The following is an 18,714-nucleotide window of genomic DNA, read 5'->3' as shown; positions in this document are numbered from 1 at the left end:
ATCTCAAGATGGACCCTAAGAAGACTCAAGCAGTCAGAGACTGGCCATAACCGTCCAGTGTCAAATGTCCAATGATTCCTGTGGTTTTCAAATTTTTACTGGAAGTTCATCAGGAACTTCAGCTTGGTGGCAGCTCCACTGACAGTGCTAACTAAGAAATTCACAGGCCTTTTTGTGGTGCACATCAGTTGCCATCTTGATTTCTCCCAACTCTGACCTTCCCTTCTTCATTATAGACAATAGACAATAGGTGCAGGAGTAGGCTATTTGGCCCTTCAAACCAGCACCGCCATTCACTGTGATCATGGCTGATCATTCACAATCAGTACCCCGTTCCTGTCTTCTCCCCATATCCCTTGACTCCACTATCTTTAAGAGCCCTATCTAACTCTTTCTTAAAAGCACCCAGAGAATTGGCCTCCACTGCCTTCCGAGGCAGAGCATTCCACAGATTCACAACTCTCTGGGTGAAAATTTTTTTCGTCAACTCCGTTCTAAATAGCCTACCCCTTATTCTTAAACCATGGACTCCCCCAACATTGGGAACATGTTTCCTGCCTCTAGCGTGTCTAATCCCTTAATAATCTTATATGTTTCAATCAGATCCCCTCTCATCCTTCTACATTCCAGTGTTTACAAGCCCAGTTTCTCCAATCTTTCAACATATGACAGTCCCGCCATCCTGGGAATTAACCTCATGAACCTATGCAGCACTCCCCCAATAGCAAGAAAGTCCTTCCTCAAATTTGGAGACCAAAACTGCACACAATACTCCAGGTGTGGTCTCACCAGGGCTCTGTACAACTGCAGAAGGACCTCTTTGCTCCTATACTCAACTCCCCTTGTTATGAAAGCCAACATGCCATTAGCTTTCTTCACTGCCTGCTGTACATGCATGCTTACTTTCAGTGACTGATGAACAAGGACACCTAGATCTCATTGTACTTCCTCTTTTCCTAACTTGACACAATTCAGATAGTAATCTGCCTTCCTGTTCTTGCCACCAAAATTGATAACCTCACACTTATCCACATTAAACTGCATCTGCCATGCATCTGCCCACTCACCCAACCTGTCCAAGTCACCCTGCATTCTCATAACATCCACCTCACATTTCACACTGTTACCCAGCTTTGTGTCATCTGCAAATTTGCTAATGTTCCTTTTAATCCCTTCATCGAAATCATTAATGTATATTGTAAATAGCTGCGGTCCCAGCACCGAGCCTTGCGTTACCCCATTTGTCACTGCCTGCCATTCTGAAAGGGACCCGTTAATCCCTACTCTTTTTTTCCTGTCTGCCAACCAATTTTCTATCCATGTCAGTACCCTACTCCTAATACCATGTACTCTAATTTTGCACACTAATCTTCTATGTGGGACTTTATCAAAGGCTTTCTGAAAGTCCAGGTACACTATATCCACTGGCTGTCCCTTGTCCATTTTCATTGTTACATCCTCAAAAAATTCCAGAAAATTAGTCAAGCATGATTTCCCCTTTGTAAATCCATGCTAACTTGGACCGATCCTGTTATTGCTCTCCAAATGTGTCGCTATTTCATCTTCTATAATTGACTCTAGCATCTTCCCCACCACTGATGTCAGACTAACTAGTCTATGATTCCCTGTTTTCTCCCTCCCTCCTTTCTTAAAAAGTGGGATAACATTAGCTACCCTCCAATCCACAGGAACTGATCCTGAATCTATAGAACATTGGAAAATGATTACCAACGCGTCCACGATTTAAAAAGCCACCTCCTTAAGTACCCTGGGATGCAAACCACCAGGCCCTGGGGATTTATCAGCCTTCAGTCCCATCACTATCCAACACCATTTTCTGCCTAATGTGAATTTCCTTCAGATCCTCCGTTACCCTAGTTCCTCTAGCCACTATTACATCTGGGAGATTGTTTGTGTCTTCCCTAGTGAAGACAGATCCAAAGTACCTGTTCATCTTGCCTGCCATTTCTTTGTTCCCCCTAGTAAGTTCACCCGTTTCTGTCTTCAAGGGCCTAACTTTGGTCTTAACTAACTTTTTCCTCTTCACATACCTAAAGAAGCTTTTACTGCCCTCCTTTATATTCTTGGCTAGCTTACCTTCGTACCTCATCTTTTCTCCCCGTATTGCCTTTTTAGTTATCTTCTGTTGCTCTTTAAAAGTTTCCTAATCATCTGACTTCCCGCTCATCTTTGCTATGTTATACTTCTTCTCTTTCATTTTTATACTGTTCTTGACTTCCCTTGTCAGCCACGGTCACCCCTTACTCCCCTTAGAATCTTTCTTCCTCTTTGGAATGAACTGATCCTGCACCTTCTGTATTATTCCCAGAGATACCTGCCATTGTTGTTCCACTGTCATCCCTGCTAGGGTGTCTTTCCAGTCAACTTTGGCCAGCTCCTCCCTTATGGCTCCATAGTTCCCTTTGTTCAACTGTAATACTGACACTTCCGATTTTCTCTTCTCCCTCTCAAATTGTAGATTAAAACATCATATTATGGTTACTACCTCCTAGTGGCTCCTTTACCTTGAGTTCCCTTATCAAATCCGGTTCATTGCACAACACTAGATCCAGAATTCCCTCTCCCTAGTAGGCTCCAGTACAAGCTGCTCTGAGAATCCATCTCGGAGGCATTCCACAAACTCCCTTTCTTGGGGTCCAGTACCAACCTGATTTTCCCAGTCTACCCCCATGTTGAAATCCCCCATAACAATTGTAGCATTAACTTTGCGACATGCCAATTTTAACTCTTGATTTAACTTACACCTTGTATCCAGGTTACTGTTTGGGGGCCTGGAGGTAACTCCCATTAGGGTCTTTTTGCCCTTACAATTTCTCAGTTCTATCCATACTGACTCTACATCTCCTGATTCTATGTCACCCCTCGCAAGGGACTGAATTACATTCCTCACCAACAGAGTCACTCCACCCCCTCTGCCAACCTGTCTGTCCTTTTGATAGGACGTATACCTTTGAATATTCATTTCCCAGCCCTGGTCTCTGTTATTCCTACAACATCATACTTGCCAATTTCCAACTGAGCCTCAAGCTCATCCACTTTATTTCTTATACTTCGTGCATTCATATGTAATACTTTTAATCCATTACTCCCCTCACCTTTCACATCGATTCCTATTGCACTTGGCCATACTCTCTGATCCCTTCCTGAACTTCCTGCCCCATTAATTCGGTTGTCTTTCTTAACTTATCTTATTCTCTCTTTCCCTTTAACTTCATCCTTACATTTCATGTAGATGGACACCTCAGACATCGGAATGGGAGCACTATTGTCTCAACAATCACCTTTGGATGGTAAACTGCACCCATGTACTTTCGTCAGGTGGGTTGTCCCCAGCAGAGAGAAACTATGACATAGGAGCTTCTTGCAGTTAAGCTAGCTTTGGAGGAATGGTGTCTCTGGCTAGAGGGAGCTAAGAACGCTTTTATCATTTGGACAGGCCACAAAAACCAGGCGTATATTCAGGAGGCCAAGAGACTGAATTCTAGGTAGGCCAGGTGGTCTTTCTTCTTCAACTGCTTTGATTTCATCCTAAACTATCGATCAGAGTCAAAAAGCCAGAAACCAGAAGCCCTGATAACCCTGAATGAGAAAAGCAGCCTGCCACCATTTTGCTTCGAGCCAAGGTGGGGAATTCGTTGGGGAAATCGATGCTCTTGATCGCAAGGCCCAAGCAGAAGGGGAGATCCCTAGGAATGGTCCTCCATGTCAGCTATTCGCCCCGAGTCCCGTCCGGTCTCAGGTACCCCAATGGGGATATTCATTGAGAATGACTGCTCACCCAGGGATTGCCAGGACCCTCAAGTTTATCAAGAAAAGGTATTGGTGGCCTGGAATGATGAAAGAGGTTTGGCAGTACATGCAGGTATGCGAGGTGTCCATCCAGAACAAGAAACCCTGTGCCTGACCTCAAGGGCTCCTCCCCCCACTACCCATTCCAAAAATACCCTGGGCACACATCCCCATGGACTTTGTCACATTTCTCCCATCATCCATGACTGTCGTTATGGTCATTGTTGATTGGTTTTCGAAAGCCTGCAACTTCATTGCCTTTGATAAACTACCATCTCTGGTGGAGACGGCCGAAATCATCCTGGACCAGATCTTCAAGATCCATGGATTTCCAATAGACATTGTGTCATATGCCAGAACTCACATCACTTTTCTAGAGGGTATTCTGTAATTTGATTGGGGCATGTCTTTCCCCTGGGTTTCACCTGCAGTCCCACAGCCAGGTGGAGCAGACCAACCAAGATTTAGAATGCACCCTGGCCTGACCTCAGAAAGACCTGAGGAGTGGTGTGACCATTTGATGGGGGCAGGGGTCACCCAAACACCTTACAGTGTTCAGTGCAAGGGATGTCACCATTCAAGTTATCCTCTGCCACTCTTTCCAGAACAGGAGATTAAGGTTGGAGTTCCTGCGACCAAGCAGAAATGGGCTGGAGCAAAGGAGATTTTGCTGGACTCTCCCGGACAGCAGAGACCAAAGTGAACTGAAGGAGAAGGTAAGGACCTGCTTTGCAGCTTGGGCAATAGGTCTGGCTGTCCACTCATGGTTTGCCTCTCCAGGTAGAGTCTATAAAGTTGGTGCCCACGTTCACTGGATCTTTCAGAGTCCTGAGGGGAAGTATATCTGGTAGCTTACACCTTGCAGCCCCTAAGATCCTAAAGATCAATCTCACCTCCCACATTTCCAAAATAAAACCAGTCCGCATCAGCCTCTTGGCCCTACCACCATCCATGTTTATCGATGGGAAACAGGTCTTCATAGTGAGAAGACTTTTGGACTCACAAACTGTTTAGCAATACCTCACGGACTGGGAGGGATTCGGATCGAGGAAAGATGCAGGGCGCCTGAAAGAGACATCTTGGATCCAGTTCTCATACACTACTACCATCACCATCTCGCTGAACAGCCAGGTTGTCAGGAGTTGGCCATAGGGGAGGGCATCCTGTTACGAGATGCACCCAACCGCACCAGCATCTGGGGATAAGGCATCCTCACTCTCCAGAGAATGGATAGCTGGCGTGGCCCTTTTAGGGGACCAGGACTATCCTGCTAATTAGCAATCATGTTTAATTGCCATAGTTTGCTGTGGAGGCTAAGTTAATGGGTACAGTTAAACTGGAGGCTGATAGGTTCGTGATTGGTAAGGGTGTCAAAGGCAATGGGGAGGGGGCAGAATGAAGTTGAGAGGGATGATGAATCTGTTATGATCAAATGGCCTAATCCTGTTCCTGTGTCTCATGGTCTTGTGGTTAAGTCCTGGATTAAGTAAATGGGTAAAAGCTTGGGTGGAAATGGAGAAAAAATAACCACCAGTGCGATCACGTTTGTCAGCCTAAGGCCTAGCATAAATTTTATGAATGGTTTCCAGCATTCAATCAAACTGCCAACAACCTCAGTAAGAAAAATTCATGTGACAAAGTCACTGACAGAATCACTTTTGATGCTAAACCCATTTCCTGGCAGATTGTGTAGTAGATTTACTTCATCTCCCTGGAATGTTTACATAGCACACCAGCACACATGATGGAAACAACATGACCAGTCTTTACCAACATGTCTGTCAAGTACTCACTGAGGCATATGCTTTTCCCTCTAACATCAGGGTGAGTTCTTGTTTTTAAAAAAATATAATCGCACACCAGCTTCGCCATTGCCTTGTAGTTATTTCAAACTTGATGTGATAATTGTGCTTGTGGAAATTTATAATCCCTCCCTGCTTCAGTCTGTGGTTCTCCTCTGCTTTAAGAAAACCACTATCATCCCAATACCCAAGATAAACAAGATAACACGTCTTCATGTCTACCACCCAGTTGTTCTAACGTCCACCATCATGAAGTGCTTAGAGAGGCTGGTCAGGATTAGATCAACTCCAACTGTCCAGACAACATTGGCCCACTTCAATTTGCCTGTCACTGAAACCAGTCTACAGTGGACACCTTCTCCTTGGCCCCACACTCATCTCCAGAGCATCTACTACAGAGCCTTTAGTGTAGGCACCTATATTAGAATATTGCGTATCAACTATAATCTTGCTGTCAATACTATTATTCCAAGCAAAAGCATCACCAGATTCTGGGAGTTAATGTCTCCCTCTGCAACTGGATCTTTGACTTTCTGCCCAATAGACTGCAATTAGTAAGAATAGGCAGCAACACCTCCACCATGATTATTCTAAGTATTGGTGTACCACATGCGTGCTTTCTCAGCCTCCCTAGTCCACGCCCTGTGCATTCATAACTGTATGGCCAAATTCTGCTTTCATTCCATCTACATATCTGCAGATGACACCTATGTAGTGGGTCACATCACAAATAATGATGAGTCGAAGTACAGGAAGGAAATAAGAGAGCTTAGTCACATGGTGTCATGACAACAACATTTCTCTCAACGTCAAGATAACAAAGAGCTGGTCATTGACTTCAGAAAGGAGGCCCGCGCATATGAGCCTGTCCACATCAATAGTGCTGAGGATGAGAGGGTTGAGAATTTCAATTCCTAGCTGTAAACATCACCAAAAGCCTGTCCAGGTTCAACCACATTGAGGTCACAGTTAAGAAAGCTCACTAATGCCTCTAATTCCTCAGGAAGGTGAAGAAATTGGGCACGTCCCCGTCAACATAGAAAGCATTCCATCTGGTATATCAGCTGCTCTGCACATGACTGTGAAAAAAAAACTACAGGTAGCTGTGGACACAGTTTAGCACGTCACAAGAATCAAACTCCCCTCTACAGGCTGTCTATATTCCCAACTGCCTCTGTAAGGCAGCCAGCATAATCAAACATCCCAGTCTCCCTAGACCTTCTCTGTCAGGCCTGCTCCCACTGACACCTCCCAGCCTGCCCATGCAGGCACCTCCCGCTTTCCACTCAGCTAAGAGGATTCACCTGCCGCTCATAACAGATTCGTCACCTGCAGCCTATTTAACCCCAGTTCTCATTCACAATTCTTGTTCGCTCATTGAACCAGGCAGCCTCAGCCAGATACTTCTAGTCTTCCCTCTCCCTCTCTGAAGCTTGCCTGTTGTGATTTGTTTCTGTTGCCTCTTGTTTTGCGTCCTCTCTTGGTTTGTTATTTTGTGGTCTATTATTAAAGTTATCATTTACTGCTAAATCGTCTGGTTTGGTTCAAGCCTCCTCTATATTTCCTAACAGGATGAATGACCCATCGATTGGCCCAGCAGAGTATGCTTCCCTAAAGGAAGTTGGCTGTCAACATGAGCACATATTCCAGATGCAGCAGGAAACCATTACCATCTGTTCGCCACTCTCATCTAACGCTATGCCTCAGTGCAGCAACTCCACACCAGTCCATCTTAGACCACAGGGACAAAATTAGGCCATTCAGCCCATCGAGTCTGCGCTGCCATTCCAACATGGCTGATCCCGGATCCCACTGAACCCCATACACCTGGGTTCTCGCCATAACTTTTGATACCCTGACTGATCAGGAAATTTCCATCGGAGCCCTGGATTCCTGTGCCAGAGTGATTCGATCAATCTCTAACCCAATGCCACAATACCCTATCCCATTGTATTTTTCACTTTGAGCTCCAGCCATCTCTGTATTCTACAGACCAAGCCAAGTCTGCCTTCTGCATCTCCCTCTCTTGACTGGGCAGGCTCTGACGTGGGATGATGAAATCTCCATTTGCAACAAATATGGGGATTCCACCGTTGAGCTGTGTCGGGTTTTTGACCATGCAGGAAGTGGAAGGAAGGCTGCAGAGTTGATACTTCGCCTGCGCCAAGGCTCACACTCTGCACAGAGTTACACTGCAGAATCCAGAGCACCCGTAGCTGAAGTGTGCGGATGTGCTGCTAGCCCATTACTGCCACAGCCTCTCGAAGTACTTGAAAGATGAACTGTCTACCCAGGAGCTGTTGAAAGCCTCATCACTCTGGTTCTCCATATTGACAAGTATGGAAAGACCCCCCAGATCATCAGCCAGACCCCCGGTTCCATTCCCAGAACAATTTCCGGCTCAGCCAGAACCTCGGTTGAGTTGGGAGCCACCTGACGTAACACTACTTGCAACCTCAGCTGACTTCACCCGTAAATCCGTGGAGACAGAGGACACCCTCAGCCTCCCCCAACTCCTACATGACTTAGCCATCGCATTCAGTAAAAGTGAAGCCATCACTCTGCCGCTTCACAGAACATACCACTGCGTGATCAACATCCTCCTGGGCAGCAACCGTCCCAGAGGCTGCCTGTTCTCCCTCTCTCCTCCTGACACCCAAGCATGAATGACTACATCACTGAAGTGTTACTTAGCACAGCTTCTTTCTCCCAAACCAGTCCCCAGCCAGTGCAGGATTCTTCTTTGCAAAAAAAGGAAAAATGGTGGGTATTCATCCCTGCATTGATGACCATGGACTCAACAGAATCACCAGTAAGAACTGCTACCCTCTCCCCTTGGTGGATAATGCTTTCATTATTCTCCATGGGGCCTAGATCTTCACCAGACTGGATCTACAGAGAGCATACATCCGCCAGTGCGAGATGGCGTTCAATACACCTACTGGCCTCTATGAACACTTGGACTTCCCAACATTCCAGCCATTTTCCAAGCCTTCACTGAGATCCTCTGAAACTAGTTACACACTGTGTGATCGTCTACCTTAACAACATCCTCATCTTCTCAAAGGATCCCCATGACTACATCTGTTCTGTCTGTTTAGTCCTTCTACATCTGCTTGATAATCTAACTGTACTGCAAGTTTGAAAGATGCGGGTCCCACATCCCGGTCATTTCCTTCCTGCATTATGTCCCTTCACCCCAAGAGTAAACATGAACCCAGAGAAAGTGCACACCATCATTCAGTGGCCCCAACCACTCTCAATCAAACAGTTATAGAGCTTCCTGAGCTTCTGCAGCATCTACTGCCAAATTCAGAAACTACAGCCAAATCACTGCACCTCTAACCTCCCTCATCAAGTTACCTAGCTTGGTAATAACCTAGTATGCTGCCGCGGACCACACTTTCAAAGAGATCAAGAGATGCTTCACCATTGCTCCCATTCCACACCATCTGAACCCCTCCAGACCTTTGGTGGTAGAGATAGACGCATCTGACTTGAGTACTGGGGCCATCCTCACCCAGCGAGGAGCAGATGGAAAGAGACACCCTTCCTCTTTCGCAAGTTCAACTCTGCACAGCATTGTTAAGGGTTGGAAGACAGGGAGCTATTCGGAATTAAATGGGCCTTGCAGAAATGGAGGCGTTGGCTGAAGGGAGACACTGAGCCCTTCCTGATTTGAACAGACCACCAGTCCCTCAAATCTATACAAAATACCTGCCATCTCAACCCGCTTCTAGTTCGCTGGGCCCTCTTGTTCCAGCGATACATCTTCACCATCTTCTACCAACCCGGCTCCAAGAACACTAAGAAAGACACCCTGTCACAACAGTTCAACCCAGTTGAAATGAAGAAGGACCCTCAGCCTGTCATTCCATCCTCTTAGATCCTGACGTCAATCATCTGGGACCCTCAGAACCAGATCCACCAGGCCCTACAACACGAGCCTGCTCCGGCTGGTATACCTGACAACCGTGTGTACATGCCAGCAGCTGGGTACTTCGATGCACTCCAGTGATTCCGCTCCTCACTCCTCTCAGGCCATCCAGGCAAACGGCAGAATCTGTATTTTCTGCGACTCCGGTGCTGGTGGCCCACCATGATCGCAGATCTGCGTCAGTTTGTCGCAGCCTGCCTTCAACCTGGCCCATCCAACTCCTCCAACTAGCAGGCTCCTGGGCTCCTGCGGCCCCTACCAGTCCCTCGACACCCATGGTCCCACATCACAGGTTTGCCTCCTTCATGGTGATCGTGACTGTAGTGGACCAGTTCTCCAAGGCGGCCCACTTCATTGGCTTCCCCATGCTTCTGTCAGCCACTAGGGCAACACACCTGCTTCTCAGTTTACTTCCATGGCTTCCCTCAGGACACTGCGTCAGACTGGTGCTCACAGTTCATCTCCAGCTTCTGTTGAGACTTCTGCTCCCTCATTTGCATCTCATTGAATTTGTCCTGTGGCTATCTTCTGAAGGACAAACTCAGTGAGATGGGGATGAGGGAGCAGAAGAAAGAATGTCAGTAAGAAGGAGCCAATCAGCAAGTGAAGACATTCCTGCTTCGCTGCCTCTTACCATTCCACATGGGTATATTTCACTTTGAAGTGCTTCATGGCTACAAAACCCCATTGTTCCCCATGGAGGAGCCCACCGTGGAGGTCCTGTCTGCAAGGGCCCTGGTTTTCCACTGCCAGAATGCTCGGGGGAGGGCACAGAAGGCATCCTAGCTGTCAATTTCACTTACTGCCACCAGGTCAAGCAACGTTGACACCCATCTGGATTTACTCCAGTCCAGAGTGCGTGTCTGGCTGTCCACCCGAGATCTGCCCCAGTGCACTGATTCCTACAAGCTCTTGGCCCCGTTTATGGTCTTTTCAAGATCACCCATTGCATCACTCCAGTCACTTGTCATCTCCAGTTGCCACTGTCCCTCAGGATCATACCTACCTTCCATGTTTCATGCCCCAAGCCCTTTGTCCATGGAACACAACCCTCCTGAAAGTACACTTCCAGAATGTAGGATGAAGGTGGTTTGAAACATAGAAACATACAATACAGGCCCTTCGGCCCACAAAGCTGTGCCAAACATGTCCCTACCTTAGAACTACCTAGGCTTTACCCATAGCCCAATATTCTTCTAAGCTCCATGTCTCCATTCAGGAGTCTCTTAAAAGACCCTATCATTTCCACCTCCACCACCGCCGCCGGCAGCCCATTCCACGCACTCACCACTCTGCGTAAAAAACTTACCCTTGACATCTCCTCTATACCTACTTGCTAGTACCTTAAAACTGTGCCCTCTTGTGCTAATCATTTCAGCCCTGGGGAAAAGCCTCTGACTATCTACACGATCAATACCTCACACTATCTTGTACACCTCTATCAAGTCATGTCTCATCCTCCGTCGCTCCGAGGAGAAAAGGCTGAGTTCACTCAACCTATTCTCATAAGGCATGCTCCCCAATCCAGACAACTTCCTTGTAAATAGGTATAAGTATCTTATGAATAGGGGAATCAAGGGTTATGGGGACAAGGCAGGAACTGGGTATTGATAGTAGATGATCAGCCATGATCTCAGAATGGCGGTGCGGGCTCGAAAGGCCAAATGGTCCACTTCTGCACCTATTGTCTATTGTCCATAGTCTATAAATTTCCTCTGCACCCTTTCTGTAGTTTCCACATCCTTCCTGTAGTGAGGTGACCAGAACTGAGCGCAATATTCCAAGTGGGGTCTGACCAGGGTCCTATATAGCTGTAACATTACCTCTCGGCTCAGTTGATGAATCCCACAGTTGATGAAGGCCAATACTCCATATGCCTTCTTAACCACAGAGTCAACCTGCATAGAAACTTTGACTGTCCTATGGACCCGGACCCCAAGATCCCTCTGATCCTCCACACTGCCAAGAGTCTTACCATTAATACTATATTCTGCCATCATATTTGACCTACCAAAATGAACTACCTCACACTTATCTGGGTTAAACTCCATCTGCCACTTCTCAGCCCAGTTTTACATCCTATCAATGTCCCGTTGCAACCTCTGACAGCCCTCCACACTATCCACAACACCTCCAACCTTTGTGTCATCAGCAAATTTACTAACCCATCCCTCCACTTCCTCATCCAGGTCATTTATAAAAATCACAAAGAGTAGGGGGTCCCAGAACAGATCACTGAGGCACACCTCTGGTCACCAAGCTCCATGAGGAATATGACCCGTCTACAACCACTGTTTGCCTTCTGTTGCTGGTTGATGAATTCACATCACTGGGGATGAAGTGTTCTGTTCTTGGTTGAGCGGGAAGGGTACAACCTGGGGGAGAGGTCTTGGGTGCCGTCCAGTTACGTCTTGGATCCAATGCTCTTTGATGAGTTTCAGAGGACCCATCTGGATCATCCCAGGTTTTCAGGGACTATCTGTAGGGTAGTGAGGAAGGTGGAGTGGTCCTGTCAGACCTGCTCATGCTGATACCTCCCAGTCTGCACATGCAGGCTTTTCCAGTCTCCATTCAGCTAAGAGGATTCACCTGCCGCTCATACCAGACTCATCACCTGCAGCCTATTTAAACCCTGTTCTCATCTACAGTCCTTGTTCACTCATCAAACCAGCCGGACTCAACAAGTTGCTCCTAGTGTTCATTCTCCCTCTCTGAACTTTACCTTGTCACCTATTGTGTTTAGTTTATGTTCTTTCTGATTTTGTGGCCCATTGTAGATTGTTATTTTGCATTTTTTTTCAGTAATTGTTGACTGCATAGTCTCAGCTTTTGGGTCAAGCCCCCTCCACATTTCCTGATATTCTCTCCTCTCCCCCTCCCATCGCGCAGGAGGTACAAAAGCCTGAAAACACTTACCACCAGGCTCAAGGACAGATTCTATAGCATAATTAGATTCTTGCATGGACCTATTTTACAATAAGATGGACGTTTGGCTTCACAATTTACTCCGTTATGATTTTACACTTTAAAACCTGAAACTGCACTTTTTTGATAGATTTTACACTTTATTTTGCATTGTTATTGTTTTACCTTATTCTAGCTCAATACACTATGCAATGATTGGATCTGTATAAACCATTATGCAAGACAAGTTTCTCCATGTATTTTGGTGCATGTGACAATAATAAAGCAATGCCAATGACAATACCACTGAGAATTGACATATATTATCCAATGTTATTTAATAATCAAAACCAACACTCACATAAAACCTCAGACTGTGTGAAAATCCTACATGTGAAATACAGTATACTGTAGCTATTCGTGGCCCTTCTTTTCTGATAGCATTATCCAGCAGATATCTATCCAGATCCTCATCTTGCAATGGTTGGTGCAAGCAGAGCACCTATCCAATTGTTTCAGAGTCTGACTTTATAGTCCCATAGATGTATCATAATATAAGAGCTTGTTGCATCCATCTCTCAATGAGTTAAAAAAAACTCTCTTCTATCACAAAATTCACTAAATAGAAAGTACTATATTCCTTCCACAATATCATAACTTGAATCTCCAACATGGAGTGAGAAGTTTTTCAGACTGACTCAATTCTAGTGCCATTGGTGAATTGTTCTGTTACTGTTTTAATATAGACACTGTGCTTTCCTTGCAGAGCCTCATTCTCAAGCTGCCCACCAATTTTGCAAAGAAGTTGTATAATAATAATTGAAAAACAAACTCTGCTCTCTCTGTTTGATTTATACTATGATGTATTCTTTGCTACAGTGTTGATGGCATGATATCAGATTCAGGATGAACTTTGGGAGCTGCATCAGGACCCCTATAAGATCTTCATTGATCAAGTAAGCTCTTTATTCTGGCTTATCAGCAGGGTTCACTTGTTGATATATGTTCCTACAGAATGCCATGAAGAAGCCTGTGCAACTAGAAAGGGGCAAATGAAAATGGTAGAGAAATCGAAGATATGGTTTAAGGATGAACACAAGGCATATAATTCCAACATCTGGAACATCTGAATAGCATACATCAGGATGCCCTTTATTGACCACAGCTCAGCATTCAATGCTATCATCGCCTCAAAACTAATCAGTAAGATCTAAGGCCTTGGCCTCAATAACTCCTTCTGTAAATGGATCCTCGATTTCCTCACTTGCCGACCCCAGTCAGTTCAGATTGGCAACAACATCTTCTCCACAATCTCCAATGGCACAGATGCACCACGAGGCGGTGTGCTTAGACCTCCGCTCTACTCGCTTTACACTTATGACTGTGTGGCTAAGCACAACACTAATGCCATATTTAAGTTTGCTGTTGTTGGCCAGATCACACTGGTGACATATCAGCAAAATGGAGGGAGATTGAACATCTGGCTGAGTGGTGCTACAACAACCTCACATTCAACGTCAGCAAGAAAAAGGAGGTGATTATTGACGTCAGGAGGAGAAAACCAGAGGTCCTTGAGCCAGCACTCATCAGGGGATCAGAGCTGGAGAAGGTCATCAATTTCAAATTCCTTGGTGTTATCATTTCAGAGGACTTGTCCTGGACCCAGCACGTAAGTGCAATTCTGAAGAAAGCAGGGCAGCAGCCATTACTGGCTGAGATATGACTCTGCAGGGATTCCCATTGCAAACATCAGAAGTGGTGTGAAGTAGAAATAAAGCTGTGCATCCCCTTTCACTTATCAGTACTCCTATCATTCCAAAGCTTTGAAACTCAACTTTCCTTTTATAGCCTCTTGGTTTAAGCTTACTTCCAACATAGCATTCTACAAAATAGATCCTGGGCTGTCCAATGAAAATGTGAAAACACTCCTTTCCTGGGTTTTCTGGAGACTACACACCAAGTGTCATAGTCACAGAATCATACAACATGAGAACAGAATTTTGGCCCAACTGGTCCATGCCAACAAGATCCCCATCGAAGCTAGTCCCATTTACCTGCGTTTGACCCTTTTCCCTCCAAACTTTTCCTATCCATGTACGTGTGCAGGTACCTTTGAAATGTGTTAATGTCCCTGCCTCAAATACTTTCTCTAGCAGCAATGGTCTCAAATCTCTTCCTCAGCCTAATTAAGAATCATTTAATATCAAGGATAGAAACATGCCAAATAGTCCAACTCATTGATGTACTGTATGTCCTATACATGAGCCTGTGTAAGATTTCAACATAAGGATATAAGTAATCAGGTACAGGATGGTCCCATCAGTCTACCCCACCATACAATATGACTATGGCTGAACTGCCCCAGGCCACATCTCGTTCTGTTCCAGTTTTTTTTAGCCCTGGGTGTTTCTTTTAATCTACTTTTAATTTAAATATCCACAATGGTCCTGTCTCCATAACTCTCTGAGTTGACGAATTCCGGAGATTCTACCTCCAAAGCACAAATTAGTCTGTAAAAAAATCATACGATACTGATACTGAACCAATTTGCATGTCTCCCCCTGACCCCGGCACAGGGAGCAACATTTCAGCATAAAACTTGTGAATTTCTTGGTGCTCCTTGCCTACTTTTCATTCCTCATCAATATGGTCTTTCACCAACTCATACTAGGAAAAGGTGAAGTTCCCAACATTAATAAAAATGTTTGGAAGAGGTCACCTGACCAAAGCAAAGAATTTTACAAAACGATATTATGCAGTTTTGCCAACACAATGCTGTTGGGTGATTTATTAAATTGTAGATATTTGTTGGTGATGCAAATATGTCCGTAACTGGTGGATTGTCTCTGTTAAAATCACCATATTCATCAGACATGCAGTTAGTTGCAGAGTCACATCTGTACATCTTAATAGTCTTGTAAATTCCAAAAGTATCAAAGATGTCCAGCTCTCCCATTTATATTAAAACATGCCAAAAGGAATATACTATAGCTGTGAGATATTGGAAAGTTCAGTTTGCAGATACAAATTATCCGTCATTGTGCAAGTCCTGTTAATAATACATTGAACAAAACTATGGGCACTACTCTGCGTGCTTCAACCAAGGCCTGTTTAATGGAACTTCCTACTTTTCACAGCCATAATCTAGTGCTTGAATTGACATATTTACTGGAGTTCTTTGAGGATATACTGTTTGACAAACTTACTGGAATTCTCTGAGGATATAACAAGAGCAGTGGATAGAGGGGAACAGATGGAAGTTATTTACTTGAATTTCCAGAAAGCGTTGACTCAGGTGCCACATAAAACACTTAACCATAAGAAAAGGATAGAGGGTTGGTTAACTGAAAGAAAGCAGAGAGTTGGGATACATGGGTGTTACTCTGCTTCCAATCAGTGGTGAGTGATGTGCCGCACGGGTCAGTGCTGAGCCCACAACTGTTCACGATATACATTAACGATCTGGAAGAGGGAACCGAGTGTAGTGTATCTAAGTTTGCTGATGACACTAAATTGAGTGGAAAAGCAAATTTTGCAGAGGATACGAAGAGTCTGCAGAGATATATAGATAGGTTAAGTGAGTGGGCAGGGGTCTGGCAAGTGGAATACAATGTTGGGAACTGCGAGGTCATCCACTTTGGAAGGAAAATGGAAGATTCTATTATTATTTAAATGGTAAAAGATTGCAGCATACTACTGTGCAGAAGGTCTTTTGGAGAGCTCATGCATGAAGCACAGTAAGTTGGCATGCAGGTGCAACAGGCTATCAAGAAGACAAATGAAATGTTGGCCTTCATTGCTAGAGGGATTGAATTTAAGAGCAGGGAGGTTATACTGCAACTGTACAGGGTACTGGTGAGGTCGTATCTACATAGAACATAAAACAGTACAGCACAGTACAGGCCCTTCGGCCCACAATGTTGTGCTGACCCTTAAACCCTGACTCCCATACAACCCCCACCTTAAGTTCCTCCCTATACCTGTCTAGTAGTCTCTTAAATTTCACTAGTGTATCTGCCTTCACCACTGACTCAGGCAGTGCATTCCACGCCCCAACCACTTTCTGAGTAAAAAACTTTCTTGTAATATCCCCCTTGAACTTCCCATCCCTTACCTTAAAGCCATGTCCTTTTGTATTGAGCAGTGGTGCCCTGGGGAAGAGGCGCTGGCTGTCCACTCTATCTATTCCTCCTAATATCTTCGCAAACATGAGGAAATCTGCAGATGCTGGAATTTCAAGCAACACACACAAAAAGTGCTGGTGAACACAGCAGGCCAGGTAGCATCTATAGGAAGAGGTACAGTCGATGATTCGGGCTGAGACATTAACTGTATCTCTCCCTAGAGATGCTGCCTGGCCTGCTGCATTCACCAGCATTTTTTGTGTGTGTTGCTCTTAATATCTTGTATACCTCTATCATGTCTCCTCTCATCCTCCTTCTCTCCAGAGAGTAAAGCACTAGCTCCCTTAATCTCTGATCATAATGCATACTCTCTAAACCAGGCAGCCTCCTGGTAAATCTCCTCTGTACCCTTTCCAGTGCTTCCACATCCTTCCTATAGTGAGGCGATCAGAACTGGACACAGTACTCCAAGTGTGACCTAACCAAAGTTTTATAGAGCTGCATCATTACCCTGCGACTCTCAAATTCTATCCCTGAACTTATGAAAGCTAACACTCCATAAACTTTCTTAACTACCCTATCTACCTGTGAGGCAACTTTCAGGGATCTGTGGACATGTACCCCCAGATTCTTCTACTCCTCCACACTTCCAAGTATCCTGCCATTTACTCTGTACTCTGCCTTGGAATTTGTCCTTCCAAAGTGTACCACCTCATACTTCTCCAGGTTGAACTCCATCTGCCACTTCTTAGCCCACTTCTGCATCCTATCAATTTCTTTCTGCAGTCTTCGACAATCCTCTACACTATCCACAACACCACCAACCTTTGTGTCATTTGCAAACTTGCCAACTCACTCTTCTACCCCCACATCCAGGTCGTTAATAAAAATCACGAAAAGTAGAGGTCCCAGAACCAATCCTTGTGGGACACCACTTGTTACAACCCTCCAATCCGAATGTACTCCCTCCACAACGACCCTCTGCTTTCTGCAGGCAAGCCAATTCTGAATCCACCTGGCCAAACTTCCCTGGATCCCATGCCTTCTGACTTTCTGAATAAGCCTACCATGTGGAATCTTGTCAAATGCCTTACTAAAATCCATGTAGATCACATCCACTGCACTACCCTCATCTATATGCCTGGTCACCTCCTCAAAGAACTCTATCAGGCTTGTTAGACACAATCTGCCCTTCACAAAGCCATGCTGACTGTTCCTGATCAGACCATGATTCTCTAAATACCCATTGATCCTATCTCTAAGAATCTTTTCCAACAGCTTTCCCACCACAGACGTTAGGCTCACTGGTCTATAATTACCCAGACTATCCCTACTAACTTTTTTTGAACAAGGGGACAACATTCATCTTCCTCCAATCCTCCAGTACCATTCCCGTGGACAATGAGGACATAAAGATCCCAGCCAGAGGCTCAGCAATCTCTTCCCTCGCCTCGTGAAGCAGCCTGGGGAATATTCCGTCAGGCCCCGGGGACTTATCCATCTTAATGTATTTTAACAACTCCAACACCTCCTCTCCCTGAATATCAACATGCTCCAGAACATCAACCTCACTCATATTGTCCTCACCATCATCAAGTTCCCTCTCATTGGTGAATACCGAAGAGAAGTATTCATTAAGGACCTCGCTCACTTCCACAGCCTCCAGGCACATCTTCCCACCTTTATCTCTAATCGGTCCTACCTTCACTCCTGTCATCCTTTTGTTCTTCACATAATTGAAGAATGCCTTGGGGTTTTCCTTTATCCTACTTGCCAAGGCCTTCTCATGCCCCCTTCTTGCTGTCCTCAGCCCCTTCTTAAGCTCCTTTTTTGCTACCCTATATTCCTCAATAGACCCATCTGATCCTTGCTTCCTAAACATCATGTATGCTACCTTCTTTCACCTGACTAGATTCTCCACCTCACTTGTCACCCATCGTTCCTTCACCCTACCATTCTTTATCTTCCTCACCGGGACAAATTTATCCCTAACATCCTGCAAGAGATCTCTAAACATCGACCACATGTACATAGTACGTTTCCCTGCAAAAACGTCATCCCAATTCACACCCGTAAGTTCTAGCCTTATAGCCTCATAATTAGCCCTTCCCCAATTAAAAATTTTCTTGTTCTCTCT

General features: G+C 45.2%; 1 long non-coding RNA gene across 1 annotated transcript in view; it reads left to right on the top strand.

The window, feature by feature from the left end:
* Positions 1-4,415: 4,415 nt before the first annotated feature.
* The window catches only part of LOC134357737 (uncharacterized), a 29,402-nt gene continuing 15,103 nt past the window's right edge, over positions 4,416-18,714 (top strand). The window contains exons 1-2 of the long non-coding RNA XR_010020716.1: positions 4,416-4,526; positions 13,333-13,409. This is a non-coding gene — a long non-coding RNA (uncharacterized LOC134357737). The remainder of the gene's footprint in view (positions 4,527-13,332; positions 13,410-18,714) is intronic.

Source organism: Mobula hypostoma, chromosome 17 (assembly GCF_963921235.1).
Source record: "Mobula hypostoma chromosome 17, sMobHyp1.1, whole genome shotgun sequence".
NCBI classification, from domain to species: domain Eukaryota; kingdom Metazoa; phylum Chordata; class Chondrichthyes; order Myliobatiformes; family Myliobatidae; genus Mobula; species Mobula hypostoma.
Note: the sequence above shows the minus strand (reverse complement) of the source record. Positions and strands in the feature narration are given on the sequence as shown.